Genomic DNA, 19,539 nt, shown 5'->3' with positions numbered 1-19,539 from the left:
CAACCCTTCAAAGACCAAGTGACAGCGCCTGACTACATCACCAAAATTGTCACTGTAGTCTCTCAGATCTGTCAACTCAACTGAAGGAACCATAGGGAGTTGAAATAAAGAAACGTCTATAGGAGATCAAAATGATCAACCTGACTGGAATGGTTTAAGCCTTGTCACCAGTTCCTTCCTTTGATACATACACATTGGGCATGATCTGGTTTTCAACATTTTCTGTGTTTTTGTTTCCTTTTTCATATTGGGGTTTATCTGATTCATTTTTTTTCATTTTGAGTGTTTCTACTGACTTTTATTATGTTTTTCTGTTTCTTGGTATTTAAAACCCAGGATTGATTAACATATAGAGGCAGAAAGTAGAATTAGGGTTCCTGGAGGATCCAGTAGGGGGGAAGGGGAGGTAAAGGGAGCTTTTATCAAGGAGTTCGAGAAGGAATAGAATGTTCTGGGACTGATTGTGTTAGAGATTATACAATGCTGCTTGACGTGATTGAAATAGGGAATATTATATCTGTATTGTGTCCCAATAAAAAAAGAAAGATAAAGCTTCATTTGGTTGACCAAGTTTGGGGGTGGGAGGGGGGATAAAGATGAAGCTTCATTTGATTTACCATATGCAAAGAAGCTTATGGTGACTTGTATCACCAAAATAGCTCCCTAAGTAATAGGCTTAAAGGTTTATGTAGGCAGGGAAACTTGAGGAAGGATCTGTAACAGGGGGAAGATTCCTGTCTGTGAGGATGAAGTGAATGGGGTGATTCAGTGGTGACACTGGGTCTAAAGATTGCTGTGAGTTAAGATGGCTCCTCAGAGGAAAAGCGGTAGCGTTGTGCCACACCACACTCCTGTGCCAGCAAGAGTTCAAAACAAAGTGCAAATCCGACTGATAGAGGCATGTGTCATTGTCATGATTGCAACAAGTCTGTTTGTTTATGTTTTACTTTTTCTCTACCTCCCACAAATCTTAAAAGGGAACTATTATGAAAAAGGAAGACCATCTTGTCCCAAACAATGATGAGATCTGGGGGCTTTTTTGTCTGGTGTAGTTTTAGGCAGTTATTCCATAAATTTTAAAAGTTCAAACAGCACAGAATGCATTAGTCAAAACATGCTTCCAGGAATGGATGTGAAATTCCAATGAAAATGCTTCAGCAAACTGAGGAAGCATGGGAAGTACCACTGATTTTTACTAGGAAATTTGGAAAACAATTACTTGTGAACTGACTGGAAGAGATCCATATTCATGCCCATTCTAAAGAATGGTGACAGAATGGAATGCTCAAAGGAGAGAGCAATATCATTGTTATTGCATGATTGTCACATGGTACTGAGGATCATCCCAAAATAGTGCAGCAGTGCATTGACAGGGAACTGTCAGAAGCTCAGCCCAGATTCAGAAGAGGGCGTGGAGCAAGGGATAGCAGCTGGATCTTGGCTCAAAATGGATAATACCAGAAAGATGTTTACATGTTTTTATCGACTATGCAAAGGCATTCGACTGCATGGAACATAATAAACTGCGGATGACCTTGACAATGGAAATTACAGACCAATACATTGAGTTCATGAAGAACTTCTAAATGGATCAAGAGGCAGTTGTGTGAACAGAATAAATTATTTCAAAATCTGGAAAGGTTTGCTTCAGGACTGTGTCCTCTCACCACAGCTCTTCGATCTGTGTGATGAGCAAATCATCAGAAAAGCTAGATTCTATGCGAGGAGCATGTTGCGCCCTTACTGTTCTCTCCAAAGTTTCCAACTTTCTCTGATCTCAAAGAGGATTAGACTTTTTCAAATCAATAAAATCACATTTTTTTTCTTTAACCATTTCTTCTTCAATTGATACCTAGTGTTTCAGTTTGAATGGACTAGAGAAACAAATCCAGGGAGTTCATGTGTTTATAAGAAAGAGCTTTATGTACATGAGCGATGGAATATTGAGAAAACAGCCCAGGCCAGTCCAGAGTAAGTCCATAAGTCCAGTATTAGCCCATATGTCTGATACTAATCTATAAATTTCTCTTCAGATTCATGAAACACATGGAATTATTCTGAATGCAGGACAATCACAGGCCAGAGGGTAGAAAGTCTTGTGGATCCAGTGGCAGGGTAAGCCTCTGAGCGCTGGCAGGGGTCTTCGCGTTACTTCTCCAGTTCAGGACAGTAGCGTCGTTCGATGTGTCTTGTCAACTGAAATCCTTTCAGGGAGTGATCAGAGAGAGAGAGAGAGTCTCCTGCCTCCAAGGAGAAAATACAGAAATTCCCAGAATCCTCCATAGAAGGCCATGCCCATACAGTGGCCTCATTGGCTATACCCTGATTGACAGACTCCACTCCTATACTCATAATTTTCTCAAATTGACAAATGATTATATAACTACCAAACCTAGTTCATTTTTTTTAAATCTCTACTTTTCACTCAAGTAGACTTTAAGATAGCCAATTTCTCTCTATAACAAGAATTGCTTTTCCCAGAGAGCCCAATTGCATTGTCCTCATTTACTTCTGAGACTCTATCAGAATCACCTTTAACACCCACATCCTCACTAGCAGTTTCTTGAAGGAAGTTTAACGTTTTCCTGTCTTGCACTTCAGAGTTCTCCTAGCCTCCACACAATACAAAAATTTAAAATAATTTCCTGATGCATATACATTTGTTACAGTAGCACCTCATTCCTGTGGTGGAGTGAAATTTCTTACTATTACTCTTCTGCCCAAGCCTCTGTAATACCCCGAGAGGGGATTGTCAGTTTTTATTACCACCCCCTTTTTGAAGCAGCAGCAGAGCGAGAAACCTGGGGGACCTTGAAAGAGCATGCTCAAGATCTCTTTCTGAAGTGGTGGCAGCCTCAGACACCAGGTGCGTGAGAGCTTTGGAAATGGAGACTCAGAGGAGTGGCACTGAGACCAAACGGTACCTTCTCTTTCATTTGGCCTGAGACTATGAAGCTGTGGGGCAGAGCACCATGGGGATTGCCTTCCTGGCCCAAGGAGGGATAAGTCAAACGGCTGAGAGACTGAGGACAAAAGGAGACTTGGCTACTACGTGAATACAAGACTGAGGAGGCCAATCACTGTATCTTTACTGTTTGCTCATCCTGACTTGCGGCAATCAACTGACTACCCTTAAAAAAAAAAAAGCCCAAAAAACCCTTACTTGTGAGTATTGTCTGTAGATTCTATGTGGTGATTGCAACAAATTGTGGAAGCTAGTGTAGATGGAGGGTAACACGGAAGGAATGGTTGATGTCAGAACAGATCAGGAAGGATGGAGCACAAAGGCAGCTCTTACTCTTGTCTTGTGATGATGGGGGAAGCCAGAAGTGGTCTGATATGCCCAACTCCATTACCTTTAACACAACTGAAACCAATTACCCAAAACCTGGGTGGTTTAAGAGAACAAAAATTATCCTCTAATAGCACTGGGTGCTGGAAGTCTGACATCAGGTGACAGGAAGTTCATTTGCTCTCTGAAAGCTCCGGAGGAGGCATTTTCCTTGCTTTTCTGCACTTCTTTGCAATTGTCTGCATCCATTGAAATTCCTTGCCTTGTAAATGGATTTTCAGTTTGTCATCATACAATATCCTCTCTCTGTACTTCTGTGAAATCACCTGACTGTTGAATGTGTACCTTATTCCTGCTTACAGAGTGGTTTTGCATTGGGCTGTTAAGTATTGCTAACTGCTAGGTTAGCGGTTCGAAACCACCAGTCACTCAGCCAGAAACAGACAGGGATTTCTATTTCCACAAAGAATTACAATCCCAGAAACTCATGGGGGCAGGGTTTTGCTGTAACATAGGGTGGTTATCATCGCTTGTCTGTCAATTTGTCGTACTGTGGTGGCTTGTGTATTGCTGGGAGGCTGGAAGCTGGGTCACTGGTATTTCAAATATTGGCCAAGTCAACCAAAATGAACAGTTATCAGCAGATCTTCCAGACAAAGAACAGACAACGAAGAAGAACTCAGCTCCCTACTGCAGAGGAAGGAACTGCTGAAAATCTTATGCATAATTTCAAAACATTGTCAGATACTGAAGGTCTAATGCATGGAAGCAGGACATTGTCAGAAATCGTGCCGGAGGGTGGACCTGTTGAGTCAGAGGGCACTCAAAATGTGACCGAGGAGAAACTGCTTTCCTGGAGAGAAGTTGGCCATGGTAACTTGAGTTGGGTAAAGCATACGGGAGTTGCGACTTTGTCTGAATGGTAGTAAGTGTGATTTGGGGTGGATGGTCCTTTTAATTGTAATCTTTTATTTATTCTCACACAAGTTATTAGGTGAGACTGGGCAATTAAGTTTCTAGTGACCTATCAAGCATATTGGGTATGTTGCTAGTAATCCAAATTGGGTGCATGGGATACTTGAAGGGGTGGGATCATGCAAACAAGGTGCATAAAGCCCTGTTGAAACCATTTAATCAGGTTTGGACATTTTCATAAGACTCCCAGGGATCCCCTTTCAGAAGAAGAGTCAGGGGACCTCACTATTACCAATAAGAGCTATGAGCAGAATGTGTCCTTTGGACCAATAATCCCCTCATTGAGACCCTCCTAGACCAGGGGACAGAGAGGGGTAATACCTGAGAATGGAAAAAACACTAACCAAAAAAAAGAGAAAAAATGGCAGAAGAAACAAGAGAGCAGTGAGAGACAAAACAGAAGGCTATTTGGCCCATGAGTGAGGTAGCTATCACATATACGGTGACCTGTAAACTGAGAGAGCTGAACACCATCAGGCAGGAAGAGGCTTCCTAGCAGAATGTTCTTCCAGGAACTTGTTGGTGGAGCTTAAAAGATTTGTGACACTTGTCTTAGCAGTGCAGAGATAAGTTGAGAGGCCAAAGGTACAAGAGACAGAAGGACCATGTGACTGTAGCCAAGAAGCTGTCCTGACTGAAGAAATGTACCCTCAATCATTTCTGATCCTGATTTGTAACTTGCTACTTCCCTAATAAAGCCAGTAACTGTCCATATGGTCTCTGACTTCTGTGTGACCACTGCATTGAATTATCAAACCCAGCAGAAGAGTAAAGAGTAACATAGGAATGATGGATGGTGTCAAAATTCATACAAAGGTTGTAGAGAGGAAGTATGTCTAACCTGTACCTCATAGGCATCAGCCTTTAACTCATGTTGATGAGGCTTCCCCGTTATGAATTTAATAGGGATCTCACATGTCAACATGGCATTTTTAAAAGCTGTGTATGTGTGTGTGTCTACATGGCCACATTTTGCATGTCTTATGAACGCTCCAATATGATTTAATCTGCAAAAACTCTTCTGAATGAAGTTACAATTACAGGTACTGGGGATTTGTTTTGAGGGTGGGCACAATTCAACCCAAAGAATAAATCAAACCATATGTCTTCACTCCAAGAAAAAGACCTATCAACAATTTTGATATTTTAAAACACTTTCAAAAATCATAAGATTTGAGACAATTTCTTTCAAAATTATAAATGTCCTTGGCTTCTGCAAGCTTAGGTCAAAATACACTTTCCTAACTGCCTTGAAATAGTCTGCCATAAATATTTATTGATAGTTTAAGAGGATTCATATTGTACCAGTGCTAGATTTTAAACCAGTCTGCAAATGTGTTTTTGCTTGAGCTCAGCTGGGTGTCTCAAAGGATACAATCAATAGAATTGTGCTTTAAGTGAAATGCAAAGATGGAAAGAAAATACCTGAATAACAAAATTTGATAAAAAAGAACTCTTTTTAAGAAAAACTTTTTAAAGCGTGTTGGAAAATGATGCTTCTGGAAAGACCTTGATTATTTTTTAATCACGCAAGCAATCTGGAAGCTCTATGCCTTAATGTAGGGAAGGCCTTAGGGTTCCCCTGGTAAAGAATATATTGATCTCTACATCAGGCCTGGAACAGATGGATGAGGGTCACAGTACATTATGCCAAAATCAATGCCATTTGACTCCATCACTTTCCAAACAATCAATATGCTGTTGCAATGGATGTTATAAAATATAGTCTTATTTTTTAATTCAAAATACTGTGCCAACCTATTAAATCCACCATATTTTACTCTCAATATAGAATATTTGAAAGAGCTAATAAAAAAACTGCTCATAGTACAAAGACAAAAGTTATAAGAATTTTTCTGATCAGAAATTCCAGAGATTTCCTATTGGGAGTGAAGCAAGAAAACCTCCTGACAATGACATCAGGAAATGTTCCAGACAAAATCTTAGCCGATGTGTAACCCACCTGGTAATTTCCAGGAAAGAATCTTCAGAGAGAGCCAGCATATAGCCCAGCTGTTCTCTCAAGTATCACCCAATGAGTCTTCTGCAAGATTAACTCTTTCGTGAATTGAAGCGAATCCTTCATTCAAGCATGACTTTAGTTAATGGAAATCAAACATACTTTACTTACTATGGTTTGTCCCTTAAGGACATAAGGAATAGGAGGCTGGTTAAACTTTGCTTTAAGTACTTTGGACATGTTATTAGGAGAGATGGGTCCCTGAAAACGGACTTCATGCTTGATAATGTAGAGAATCAGAAAAATCATAAAAACAGGATGACTCTCAATGAAAGGAATTGACACAGTGACTGTAACAATGCGCTCACACAAGCAATATTGCAAGCATGGCATGTTGCCAATGGTCTTTTGTGCTTTATCCCTTTGTACCTAGCTTTACTAGGAACTGAAATGGACCCAACAGCACCTAATAACAATAGTTGCAAAGACTTTGTCTGGATGATTCGGTGATACATTCTCGCCTTCTCTGCAGAAGACCTGGGTTTGATTTCTGGTCAATGAACAACCTGCAGTCCCTCGCTGGTTTGCCAGTGCAGTCTTGCAGAGTTCCATACAGGCAAATAGGTTTCGTTGGAGCTTTCAGACTAAAATGGACCAGAAAGGAGGACCTGAAGACTATTTCTGAAAATAAGCTTATGAAAGCATGACAGTCCCATCGGTCCGGCCTGCAACCTCTCATGAGACTGCTTCATGTCTGGACAGTGGTGCGGTGCGTGGTGCTGTGCAAGGAGCTGCCCAGACAGAGGGGACCTCCTGGACAGTTAGCCAAAAGCAACAATAAATTCTCTGTGCTCAGAAAGCACAAATCTAAAACTCTGCTAAAATAAGGACGCTGCTCAAGATCAAAACAAGTAAATAGACTAGAACCTTTTGTCAATCATACATTTGCAGATATGGCCTATATATTAACAATTAAACTATGCTAACTGAACAATAAGCTTTGGTTTATAATAAAACTGTTAGCTCCCATGTATAGGGCACTTGCTAAATCAGTATTTCCTAAGGTCTTTACAAAAATAATGCTATTTGCTCTATGAAAGAAATTTGAGGCCAGCACCAATATTATCTCCTACCCCTAGATATTATACCTGGGATATTTCCCAACTCATCATTATCAGTTTATATAAAAATGAGATCCACTTCTGGATATAAACTTTTTAAAAGTGAGTTAAACATGCTTAAATTCTACCAGCTAGATGATAAACTTCAGTCTGAAAAATTATGCAAAATCAAATTATTTCAAATCCTAAAATCACTTCAAGCATGTTTTGCATTATTTTAAACCTGAATGCTGTTTACTTGTAGAAGTTCGTTTTAATATACTCCTTCTTAGCACATCTTTAGTTATTTTTCTAAACCTTTACAAAAGAATCCCATGTTCCTTTGAAGCTACTTGATCTTTAGCTATCTGACCTGAGATGTGTTCCAGGGACAGAACGCTCCAGCTTCCATCTTGTAGCTCTTCAAACCACTAGGTAACTGGGATGATAGACAACAATTATGTTCCCAAGAAGAACATGTCAAGATAATCCTTCATTGTCAAACTTGTTATAAATTGGTAAGTTGAATTGAGGAGCTTGGCTTACAGTCAATATACTAGTCAACATATCTTTCATTTTCTGGCTTCCTGAATGGTCCTCTTCCCCCAGGTTGACCTACATAGAACTAGGGGAGTTACCTAGGGAAAAAGAGGACAAATGGTCTGGGGAAAATGTTATGCCATATTTTTTTAAACATTTTATTAGGGGCTCATACAACTCATCACAATCCATGCATATACATACATCAATTTTATAAAGCATATCTGTACATTCTTTGCCATAATCATTTTCTTTCTTTTTTTACATTTTATTAGGGGCTCATACAACTCTTATCTCAATCCACACATATACATACATCAATTGTGTAAAGCACATCCGTACATTTTTTGCTTTAATCACTCCCAAAGCATTTGCTCTCCACTTAAGCCCTCTGCATCAGGTCCTCTTTTTTTCCCCCTCCTTCCCCGTTTCCCCCTCCCTCATGAGCCCTTGATAATCCACAGATTGTTATTTTATCATATTTTGCCCTATCCGGAGTCTCTCTCCCCCGCCCTTCTCTGCTGTCTGTCCCCCAGGGAGGAAGTCACATGTAGATCCTTGTAATCAGTTCCCCATTTCCAACCCACTCACCCTCCACTCTCCCAGCCTCGCCCCTCACACCCCTGGTTCTGAAGGTATCGTCCACCCTGGAGTCCCTGTGCCTACAGCTCCCGTATGTACCAGTGTACAATCTCTGCCCTAACCAGTCCTAACAAAGAAAACCCTCTTTACAAGCAGCATTTAAGGACTAGAATTGCAACATATATTATGGGCAAGATAAAATTAATCCTAACCATCAGTCTAAGAAAATAAAGTTTTAATTATATTTTCACTAATTAGCCTCCCATAATAAGCACAATATCATTATGTGTTAAACAGCTACCTTTTCTACCCTATACTTTATATTAATGAAGAATTTTTCTTTCACTTATTCTCTAGTAGAAAATGGAAAAAAAATCACTTTTGTGTGGCATATAAAAACCTCAGGGAAAAAAGCCCTATAAATTGATGTCAAAAGAACAAGCCATTAAAAAATGCATGGAATAGAATTCCACTCTGAAAAACAAGGTGTCCTCAGCAGTTGGAACATACTCAAAGGAACTGATATGATTGGTTTTGGGGTTTGGGGGGGTTATATGTTAACAGACTGTAATAATGGTGTGTCTGATAAAAATACTGAGACTCGGAGACTCTGGGGTCACTAATATATTATGCAACAGATATAAATTATAAATTACATGATAACATTGCTATTATGTATCAGTTTATCTAAATGTGGTGGTTTGTGCATTGCTGTAATGCTGAAACTAAAACCAGACCAGGGGCTGACTGTGGAACAGACTATCAATTACCAATTACTCACATGTTGTTTCTGGTTGAAGCTGAAGAAAATTAAAACAAGCCTAAGAGAACCAGTGTACAACCTTGAGTACATACAATCTGAATTTCAAGAACAAATTTGACACATTGAATACTAATGAGAGAAGGTCTGATGAGCTATGGGAGGCCATCAAGCCATCACACATGAAGAAGACAAAGGTCATTCCAAAAAAACAGGAAGAAAAAGATCAGATTGTTGAGTAGCTAAGGCAAATCAAAGAAATGATGATGTCAAAGAGCTGAAAAGAAATTTTCAAAGGGGAACTAAGAAAACAAAGTAAAACATTGCAATGAAATATGCAAAGACCTGAAGTTAGGAAACCAAAAGGAAGAACACACCCAGCATATCTTAAAGCTACAAAAAGAAGAGAAAATAAAAATCCAGACTTTGTGTTTCAATATTGAAAGATTCGATAGAAAAAATATTAAACTATGCAGAAAGCATCAAAACACGTTTTAAAGAATACACAGTAAATGTACCAAAAAAAAAAAACTCTTTGACAACCTATTGTTTCAAAAGGTAGAATATGAGTAAGAGTCAATGATGGGCAAGAAAGAAGTTCAAGCTGCACCGAAAGCATTAGCCAAAAACAAGACTCCAGGAATTCATGGAATACCAATTGAAGTGTTTAAATAAGTTGATGAAGCACTGGAAACACTCATCAATGCAGGAAATATGGAAGACAGCTGCTTAGCCAACTGACTGGACAAGATTCATATTTGTAGCCATTGCAACAAAAAAAAAGGTGAACCAACTGAATGCTAGTAGTAGAACAATATCATTGATAATACATTTAAGTAGAATTCCGATGAAAATCATCCAACAATGTTTGCAGCAGGACATGGAACAAGGAATATCATTGCTAATGTGAGATGGATCATGACACAAAGCAGAGAATTCCAGAAAGATTTTTCTTGAGTTTCATTGACTCTACCAAGGCCTTTAACCACAACAAACTATGGGTAACCTTAAGAAGAGGAATGCCAGAACACGTTATTGTGCTCCCGTGGAGCTTGTGTGTAGAGGCAGTTGCAAGAAGAGAACAAAGGAATCCTACATGGCATAAAATCAAGAAAGGTTTGTGTCTGGACTGTATCCTCTCTCAGGACACTTGCTCTATCCGTCTGCTGAACAAATGATCAAGGACGCTGGATTACATGAAGAGAATATGGCTTCGGGGCTGGAGCAATGCTTTATCAGCACACTTCTATATGCAGACGTTACAACATTGCTTGTTGAAAGTGAGGACATGAAACACTTGCTGATGAAGAACTGGGATTACTGCCTTCTGTAGTAATTATAGCTCAATGTAAGGTAGAACAAAATCCTCACAAATGGACCAATAGGTAGCAACTTGATACATGGAGAAAAGGTTGAAGCTGTCAAAGATTTTGTCTTGAGATCAAAAGACACCCTGCATAAGATAAATCTGTTGCAAAAAAGTGGGTAAAGGGAGACATCGGAGAGTGTACAAGGTGACAGAATAATAATAATAATGTATTAACTAGCAAGGGTTCATGAGGGAGGGAGCGTGGAGTAGAGAGTGGGGGGAAATGAGGAACTGATACCAAGGGCTCAAGCAGACAGAAAATGTCTTGAGAATGATCATGGCAACAAATGCACAAATGTGCTTGACACATGGATGCATACATGGATTGTAGTGAGTTGTATGAGCCCCCAATAAAATGATGTTGTTAATCTGTTGCAGAGGACTTAGAGTAGTGATAAGCAAGAATGGTACTTTGAGGACTATTATTAGTCTGACCCGAGCCAGTGCATTTTCCCATCAACATGTGCATTCTATTATATTTGACATGCATGTGAAAGTTGGATATTGAGTAAGGACGACTGAAGAAATATGGGTGCATTTGAATTTTGATATTGGTGAACAATCTTAAAAGTACCATGGACTACCAAAAGAACAAACAGAGCTGTATTGGAAGAAGTCCAGCCTGAAACTCCTTAGGCAAAAATATCAAAATATAGTCTCACATATATTGGATATATTATCATGAGAAAGTAACCTTTGAAAAATGTTAGAGTAGAGAGGCATGAAAAAAGGGAACATCTTGGACAAGATGGATTGAAATAAGGGCTGTAATAATTGGTTCAATCATAAGAATAGGTGATGTTTTCTTATGTTTCACTTACTGTGTATACTCGACTATAAGCCAACCCAAATATCTACCGAGAAACCTAATTCGATGACAAAAATTGCATTAAAATTGTGCTGAAAATATACAGTAAGTTGCTAGGAGTTGGAACCAACTTGATGACACATTACAAACAAGATAGCAATAAAACTAACAGCATTCATAGAGACAGTCATTGTTTCTGTTAGGTCTATGCTCTCACATATTCTGAAAATGAAAATATCTCCACTTTTGTTTTAGTCAGTTTTTGTATATAGGGAAATATTGTCTTCATTATCTAATGCTATTAAGGCAAATACCCAATTGATTCGATTTAACAAACAGCTATTTATTTTCCAACAGCTTATGAGTATAAAAGTCCAACACAAGGGTGTTATTTCTGAGTCAAACTATTCTTGTTCCTTTGTTTTTAAGAAAGATCCTGTCTCATTTTAACCTCTGTTGATATTCTTTGGAAATCTCCATGTCTTAGCGTCAATTTTTCCCTGGGTCTATGAGATCCAAAGGACATGCTCTGATCCTGGCTCTTTTTTCTGGGGTATTGAGTCCCCTCTTCTCTGTTCCTTTCTCTCTCCTTTGTCTCTTGTAAGATAAAGGTGATGTAGGTTACCATTGTACTGGAGAGCTGCTGGCTTAGTGGGCTATGCTTTGGGCTAGGTGATCATATCTGATGACATCATGGGGGATACCTCTATCATTATGCACTTACAAAATTACATAAATGTCAAATTACAGAATTCTCCAGTTAAATTGACACATATGAATATTTTGCAAGCACACAATTGAATCCATAACACGCTATCATCAAATAAGTTAGAGAAATATTTATGTGTAAACTCTCTTCAAAGAGATGCTGATCTGAGCATCATGTTGGTGTGCAATACAATCAGTCTTTATTTCAGCACTAAATGAAATGAGTTGAATTCTTGACATTAAATAATTAGACTGCCATTATATAAGTAGTCAGCAAAAGGACACCATAAAGCATGTTTATCTAGGATTATTGATTCTTGAAGATATCCCTTGGGTTGTTTCTTCTTTTTCGGTTTGTTTGTTTTTAAACAGATATAATTCTTTTCTTCTTTTTAAAAATAATTTTATTGGGGGCTCATAAACTCTTGTCATAATCCATACATACATCCATTGTGTCAAGCACATTTGTTGCCATCATCTTTATCAAAATATTTCCTTCCTATTTGAACCCTTGGTAACAGCTCGCCATTTTGCCCCTCCCCCATGCCGCCTAACAATGAACCCTTGATAATTTCTAAATTATTATTATTTTGTCATGTCTCCCTTCACCCACGTTCCTGTTGTCCATCCCCCAGGGAAGAGGGTATATGTAGAACCTTGTAATCCATCTCCCCTTTCTACTCATCTACCATTCTCAAAACATTTCCTTTCCACTTGAGCCCTGGGTATCAGCTCCTCCTTTTTCCCCTCCCTCCCATCGTCCCCCTACTCCCTCCCTCATGAACCCTTGATAATTTCTAAACTAATATTTCATCATGTCTTACAATGTCCAACGTCTCCCTTCACCCACTTTTCTGTTGTCCACCCCCCAGGGAGGAGGTTATATTTACATCCTTGTATTGGGTTCCCCCATTCGGCCCCACCTTCTCTCCACCCTCCCGCTATCACCACTCCCACCACTGGTCCTAAAGGGATCATCTGTCCTGGAGTCCCTGTGTTTCTGGTTCCTAGCTGTACCACTGCACATCCTCTGGTCTAGCCGGATTTGTAGGTAGAATTGGGGTCAAGATAGTGGGGCAGTGAGGAAACATTTAAGAATTAGAGGAAAGTTGTATGTTTCATGGTTGCTACACTGCACACTGACTGGCTTGTCTCCTCCCCATGACCCAACCGTAAGAGGATGTCCAGTTGCCATTTTGGGACTCCAAACTGCACTCCCCATTATACACCATGGTATGACTTTTTGTTCTTTGATGCCTGATACCTGATCCCTTTGACAACTCGTGATCACACAGGCTAGTGAGTTTCTTCCATGTGGGCCTTGTTCCTTTTGAGCTAGATGGCTGCTTATTTACCTTCAAGCCTTTAAGACCCCAGGCACTGCCGCTTTTGATAGCCAGGAACCATCAGCTTTCTTCACCACTTTGCTTATGCACACATTTGTCTTCAGCGCCACTGTTGGGAAGATGAGCACCATAGAATGCCAATTTAATAGGAAAAAAAGTGTTCTTGAATTGAGAAGGTACTTGAGTGGAGGTACAATGTCCGTCTGCTACCTTAGTACTAAACCTATAAATATATGCACATAGATTTATTTCCCCATCATCATATATAATTCTATTTACATATGTACATGCCTATACATAGACCTCTATAAATGCCCTTTGCCTCCTAGTTCTTTCCTCGATGTCCTTCTACTTTCCTCTGGTCCCACTATCATGCTCAACCTTCATTTTGGTTGCAGTAATCCCTCTCTGTGACATTGCCATGGATCAAGTCCTACCAGGCCTCCTAAACCATAATCGTCACTGATTTTGGATCACTTGTTGTTCCCTTGTTCCTAGGTTTCTTAACACCACTTCCTTTCCCCTACCCCCCCCTGTGCCATTCGCCCCTCAAATCGTCAGTCCTCTTGCTTCTCGCTCCAAATTGTTTATTGAGACTATCTTATCTGGAGAGACCTGCAGAGATACTAATATGCAAAAATAAAGCAAGACAGAGCAAAACAAACAACAAAACAACAACAATGACAACAAACATTTACTCCAAAATTCATAATTATAGTAATAATAATAAATTAAAAGGCTGTAAATAGTTCAACGTCTGGTTTTTGATGTTTAGGAGTGTTTTCCAGTATAGTCTGATACAGTGCCACGCCCTGGCCCCAAAGTCTATTTTTCTTGCTTCCTCGGACTGCCTTGCTCTGCTCCCGTTGCTGTTCTCTTGCACGCCCTTAGAGTTTTTCTCCGTGAGGTAGGGTTAGATGTGGCACAATTCCCACAGTGAGTCTCCGGTGTTGTCCCCTGTAAGGTTCTGGGTCAATGAAGGATGTCGCGTCTCAGTGTGCGGCCCGCCATATGGTCCTCTCTGTGCATTGGTTGCTCTGAGTGGGCATATCCTACTCCAGGCTTTGTGGGCCAGGCTGTGCTCCATTCTCTATTTCTCCCCCTTCAATTGCTCCCATGGTGCTCTGATCAGACATGTCCCTCTCCCAGAGCTGTAGCTTCAGTGCTGTCCTCTGAAGTCAATTCTTATGGGGATAGAGCTGGCTGTCCAGGTAGTTGGGATTGGGGCCGGCCCCTCAGACCTCACTACTGGATCCCTGCTTCATGCCGATGGTATGTTGCATTCACATCCTGGAGCACCGGCTTAAGGTCTGGTCCCTCTTTCCTTGTGGAGAAATAAACAATATCCTCCCCTTGGGTGGTTTAGTACGGTAGTTCCACTGTTACCCGTTACTCTTTTTTTCTTTTTCCTTTTCTTCCCCGCCCCCCACCCCCCGTTTTTATTTGAGTACCATATGTAGCCCTGGATTAGGCCTGGCGCCTGCCACACTACCTGGACCTCACCCCAGGATTGTTTGTATACAGCAGCTTCTTCCCTATGCCCCCTTTGCATTGTTTATTTCAAGCTTACGTCATCGGACTCATGTTGTGCTTGTCCTTTTGTGCTTGGATAACTTCACTAGGTCTGATTTCCTCCAGTTCCTCCCATGTGCCTCCCCTCCACTCCCCCTCCACCTTCTGCTTCTCCATCTCCTGCTCCTTCTCCAGTGACTTGTCTCTCCTGACAACAGGCCCCAAACATGCAAGATGGAGACTTGTAATCTGCTTGTCTCTATTTGTAAATAGTTTGTATTTTATCTTTCTGGTAGTGTAGCAGTTCTATAGTTTTATATCAACTAGAAAAAAATTACATAGCATAGCCAATGGAAGAGGCTTTGATGGTCACCAAAGGGGGAGGGCAAAGGAGGGAAGTAGGAGCACTGGGCTACCTGAGGACTCCGACAACTGATTCTGAGTCAGATTTGGCTCTTTGGTCATGTGCCTGGGGCAGTGAAGGAAAATTTGAAATTAGTTGTTATAGTTTCATTCAGAGGGATATAATTCAGATAATGGAATTTTCATTTGTTTGTCATTATGTATTTCAGGTTCTCCAATAATTTTTGAATTGTTGGGAGGATTGGCTTTTCTGACAAAAAGTTTGCAGACCCCAGGCTGAAGGGTTGGCGGGGGGGAGGGAGGGGGGGGTTCACATCGGTTTAGGGTCACATGATATTCTCCAAGAGAAGGGGTCCAAAAAAGGGGGACTCCATGGACTGAGGTGCTCTTGGAACAATTATACCTACACATACGATATACATTTATATATAGTAGACACATATGTCAACATACAAGTCACCATGCATGTCCCCAGAAATATGAAAAACAGTTAAACAGAGACACATAGTCTGACAGCGCTGTGGGACAAAGTCAGGGAGAGTGAACGGCCCCACCCTGTGATGTCATAAAGGGGGCCAGGGCCGTCCCCACAGCATGCTGTGGCTATCGCCAGAACTGAGCTGGAGCCCGGCCCTGAGCCCTCGCCAGTTCGCGCTAGCGCCTCAGCGATGTCGCTACTGCACTCTGCTTTCCGGTTCCTGGTGCGCAAACACCGCCGCCACCGCCACCGCCGCCGCTGCCCAGGCGGTGTGACCCACCAGGAGCCCAGCCTTGACCTCGGGGAGCACAGCGCCGCCCTCGAGGGACCCCTCCCAGGCGCTGATCCCTGTGACCCTTGCCTGCTGGGCGCACATCCACAATCTCCAACGTGCCCCCAGCTGGACGTTTTGGGTGAGTTTTCACAACCCAGTACCGAAGGCATGGCGTCCACCCCCCAGCACCACCTCCCGGACGTTGGGCAACAAGCAACCCAAGAGCCAAGACATTCTGAATCACAGGGTGCTGCTGACCAAACGCCCCCACTGGCACCATTCACAGCAGGGGGGTGGCCGGAGTGGGACAAAGCTAGGCCGATGGGGTCAGAGCCTGCGTGGCGTGACCAGCCTAGCAGCTTACCCCAGAGCCCACAACCCAGCGAGGGACCAACTGCCAATGGGGACCTATCCGAAATAGGATCGTGCCTCAGTTCCAGTGAGGAGTCTGCTGGCACAGAGGAGAGTATCCCCGTCACGGAGGCAGGCTCGGCATATCTCCAACAACTCCCCATAAGGATGGACAGAGACGCCAATCAGACCGTCCTCACTGCCATGCTGGGCACACCAGAAGGCTCCGGTACCTCTCATCTCAAAGATGCCATAAAGGTGCCCCCTCTAACACCTCTACGCCTTCACCAGCCAAGCTGCCAGACAGAGAGCACCAATGGCAGTGAGGGGACACCTGATAGGCAGCAGAGCGTCCCCACCACTGCTACTGGCTCTGCAGATATCCTACAAAATATCCCGATACCGGTGGAGATAGTTGCCCCTCAGACCGACCTCACTGCCATGGTGGGCACACCAGAAAGCTCTGACACCTCTCATGTCAGAGATGTCAAAAAAGAGGCCCCTCCCAAACCTCCACGCCTTCACAGGCCAAGCTGCCAGACAGTGAGACCCAATTGCAGTGAGTCGTCCCCTGTTAAGCAGCAGAGCCTCCCATCCACTAAAGCTGACTCAGTGGATCTCCAACAAAATATTCCGCCATCCATGGAGGTAGATGCCACGCGTACCGAACACGCTGGCAATGTGGGCACACCAGACAGCTCTGATACGTGTCATCCGAGAGATGTCAAAACGGTGGCCCCTCCGAAACCTCCACGCCTCCACAGGCCACATGGCCAGACAGAGAGACCCGATGGCGGTAAGAAGGGGTCACCTGTTAGGCAGCAGAGCTTCCCCACCATTGCTGCTGGCTCAGCAGATATCCAACAAAATGTCCTGATACCGGTGGAGATAGTTGCCCCTCAGACCGACCTCACTGCCATGCTTGGCACACCAGAAGGCTCCGGTACCTGTCATCTCAAATATGCCAAGAAGATGCCGCCTCTAACACCTCCACGCCTTCAGCGGACAAGCTGCCAGACAGAGAGCACCAATGGCAGTGAGGGGACACCAGTTAGGCAGCAGAGCCTCCCCACCACTGCTGCTGCCTCAGCAGATATCCAACAAAATGTCCCGATACCGGTGGAGATAGTTGCCCCTCAGACCGACCTCACTGCCATGGTGGGCACACCAGAAAGCTCTGACACCTCTCATGTCAGAGATGTCAAAACAGAAGCCCATCGCAAACCTCCACGCCTTCACAGGCCAAGTTGCCAGACAGAGAGACCCAATGGCAGTGAGGGGACACCTGTTGGGCAGCAGAGCGTCCCCACCACTGCTGCTGGCTCCGCAGATGTCCAACAAAATGTGCCCATATTGGGGGGCATAGATGCCAAGCACACCATACTCAGTGCAATGGTGGGCACAACAGACAACTCTGATAACTGTCATCTCAGAGATGCCAAAAAGGTGCCTCCTCCGAAACCTCCACGCCTCCACAGGCCAACTTGCCAGACAGAGGGACCCAAACGCAATGCGGGGTCACCGATGAGGCAGGAGAACAGCCCCACCCCTGCTGCTAGCTCAGCACATGTCCAGCAAAATCTGCCCAAACCCATGGAGGTAGATGCCAAGCAGACCGACCTCACTGCAATGGTGGGCACTGGAGACAGCTCAGATACCTCTCATCTCAGAGATGCCAAAAAGGTGGCCCCTCCTAAACCCCCACGACTTCACAGGCCAAGCTGCCAGATGGTGAAACCCAACTGCAGTGAGTCGTCACCTGTTAGGCAGCAGAGCCGCCCAACCACTAAAGCTGACTCAGTGGATCTCCAACAAAATATTCCGCCATCCATGGAGGTAGATGCCACGCATACCGAACACGCTGGCAATGTGGGCACACCAGACAGTTCTGATACTTGTCATCCAAGAGATGTCAAAAAGGTGGCCCCTCCGAAACCTCCACGCCTCCACAGGCCACGTGGCCAGACAGAAAGACCCAGTGTCAGCGAGGTGTCACCTGTGAGGGAGCAGAGCATCCCCACCACTGCTGCTGGCTCAGCAGATATGCAACAAAATCTGCGCACGTTGATGGACATAGATGCCACGCAGACCAACCGAACTGCAATGGTGGGGACACCAGACAATTCAGATACCTCTCTTCTCAGAGTTGCCAAAAAGGTGCCCCCTCCGAAACCTCCACGCCTCCACAGGCCGAGTTACCAGACAGAGAGACCCAATGCCAGGGACGGGTCACCTGTTAGAGAGCAGAGCCTCGCAACAGCTAAAGCTGACTCAGCAGATCTCCAACCAAATATTCCCACATCCATGGAGACAGGTGGCACGCACCCCGAACGCACAGCAATGATGGGCACACCAGGTAGCTCTGATACCTCTCATCTCAGAGAGGTCAAGATGCCGCCTGCGAAACCTCCACGCCTCCACAGGCCAAGCTGCCAGACAGAGAGACCCAATTACATGGATGGGCCACCTGTTAGGCAGCAGAGCCACCCCACCACTGCTGCTGGCTCAGCAGATATCCAACAAAATGTCCCGATACCGGTGGAGATAGTTGCCCCTCAGACCGACCTCACTGCCATGGTGGGCACACCAGAAAGCTCTGACACCTCTCATGTCAGAGATGTCAAAAAAGAGGCCCCTCCCAAACCTCCACGCCTTCACAGTCCAAGTTGCCAGACAGAGAGACCCAATGGCAGTGAGGGGACACCTGTTGGGCAGCAGAGCGTCCCCACCACTGCTGCTGGCTCCGCAGATGTCCAACAAAATGTACCCATATTGGGGGGCATAGATGCCAAGCACACCATACTCAGTGCAATGGTGGGCACAACAGACAACTCTGATAACTGTCATCTCAGAGATGCCAAAAAGGTGCCTCCTCCGAAACCTCCACGCCTCCACAGGCCAACTTGCCAGACAGAGGGACCCAAACGCAATGCGGGGTCACCGATGAGGCAGGAGAACAGCCCCACCCCTGCTGCTAGCTCAGCACATGTCCAGCAAAATCTGCCCAAACCCATGGAGGTAGATGCCAAGCAGACCGACCTCACTGCAATGGTGGGCACTGGAGACAGCTCAGATACCTCTCATCTCAGAGATGCCAAAAAGGTGGCCCCTCCTAAACCCC

Source organism: Tenrec ecaudatus, chromosome 3, assembly GCF_050624435.1.
Source record: "Tenrec ecaudatus isolate mTenEca1 chromosome 3, mTenEca1.hap1, whole genome shotgun sequence".
Lineage (NCBI taxonomy): Eukaryota > Metazoa > Chordata > Mammalia > Afrosoricida > Tenrecidae > Tenrec > Tenrec ecaudatus.
This window is presented reverse-complemented; position numbering follows the sequence as displayed.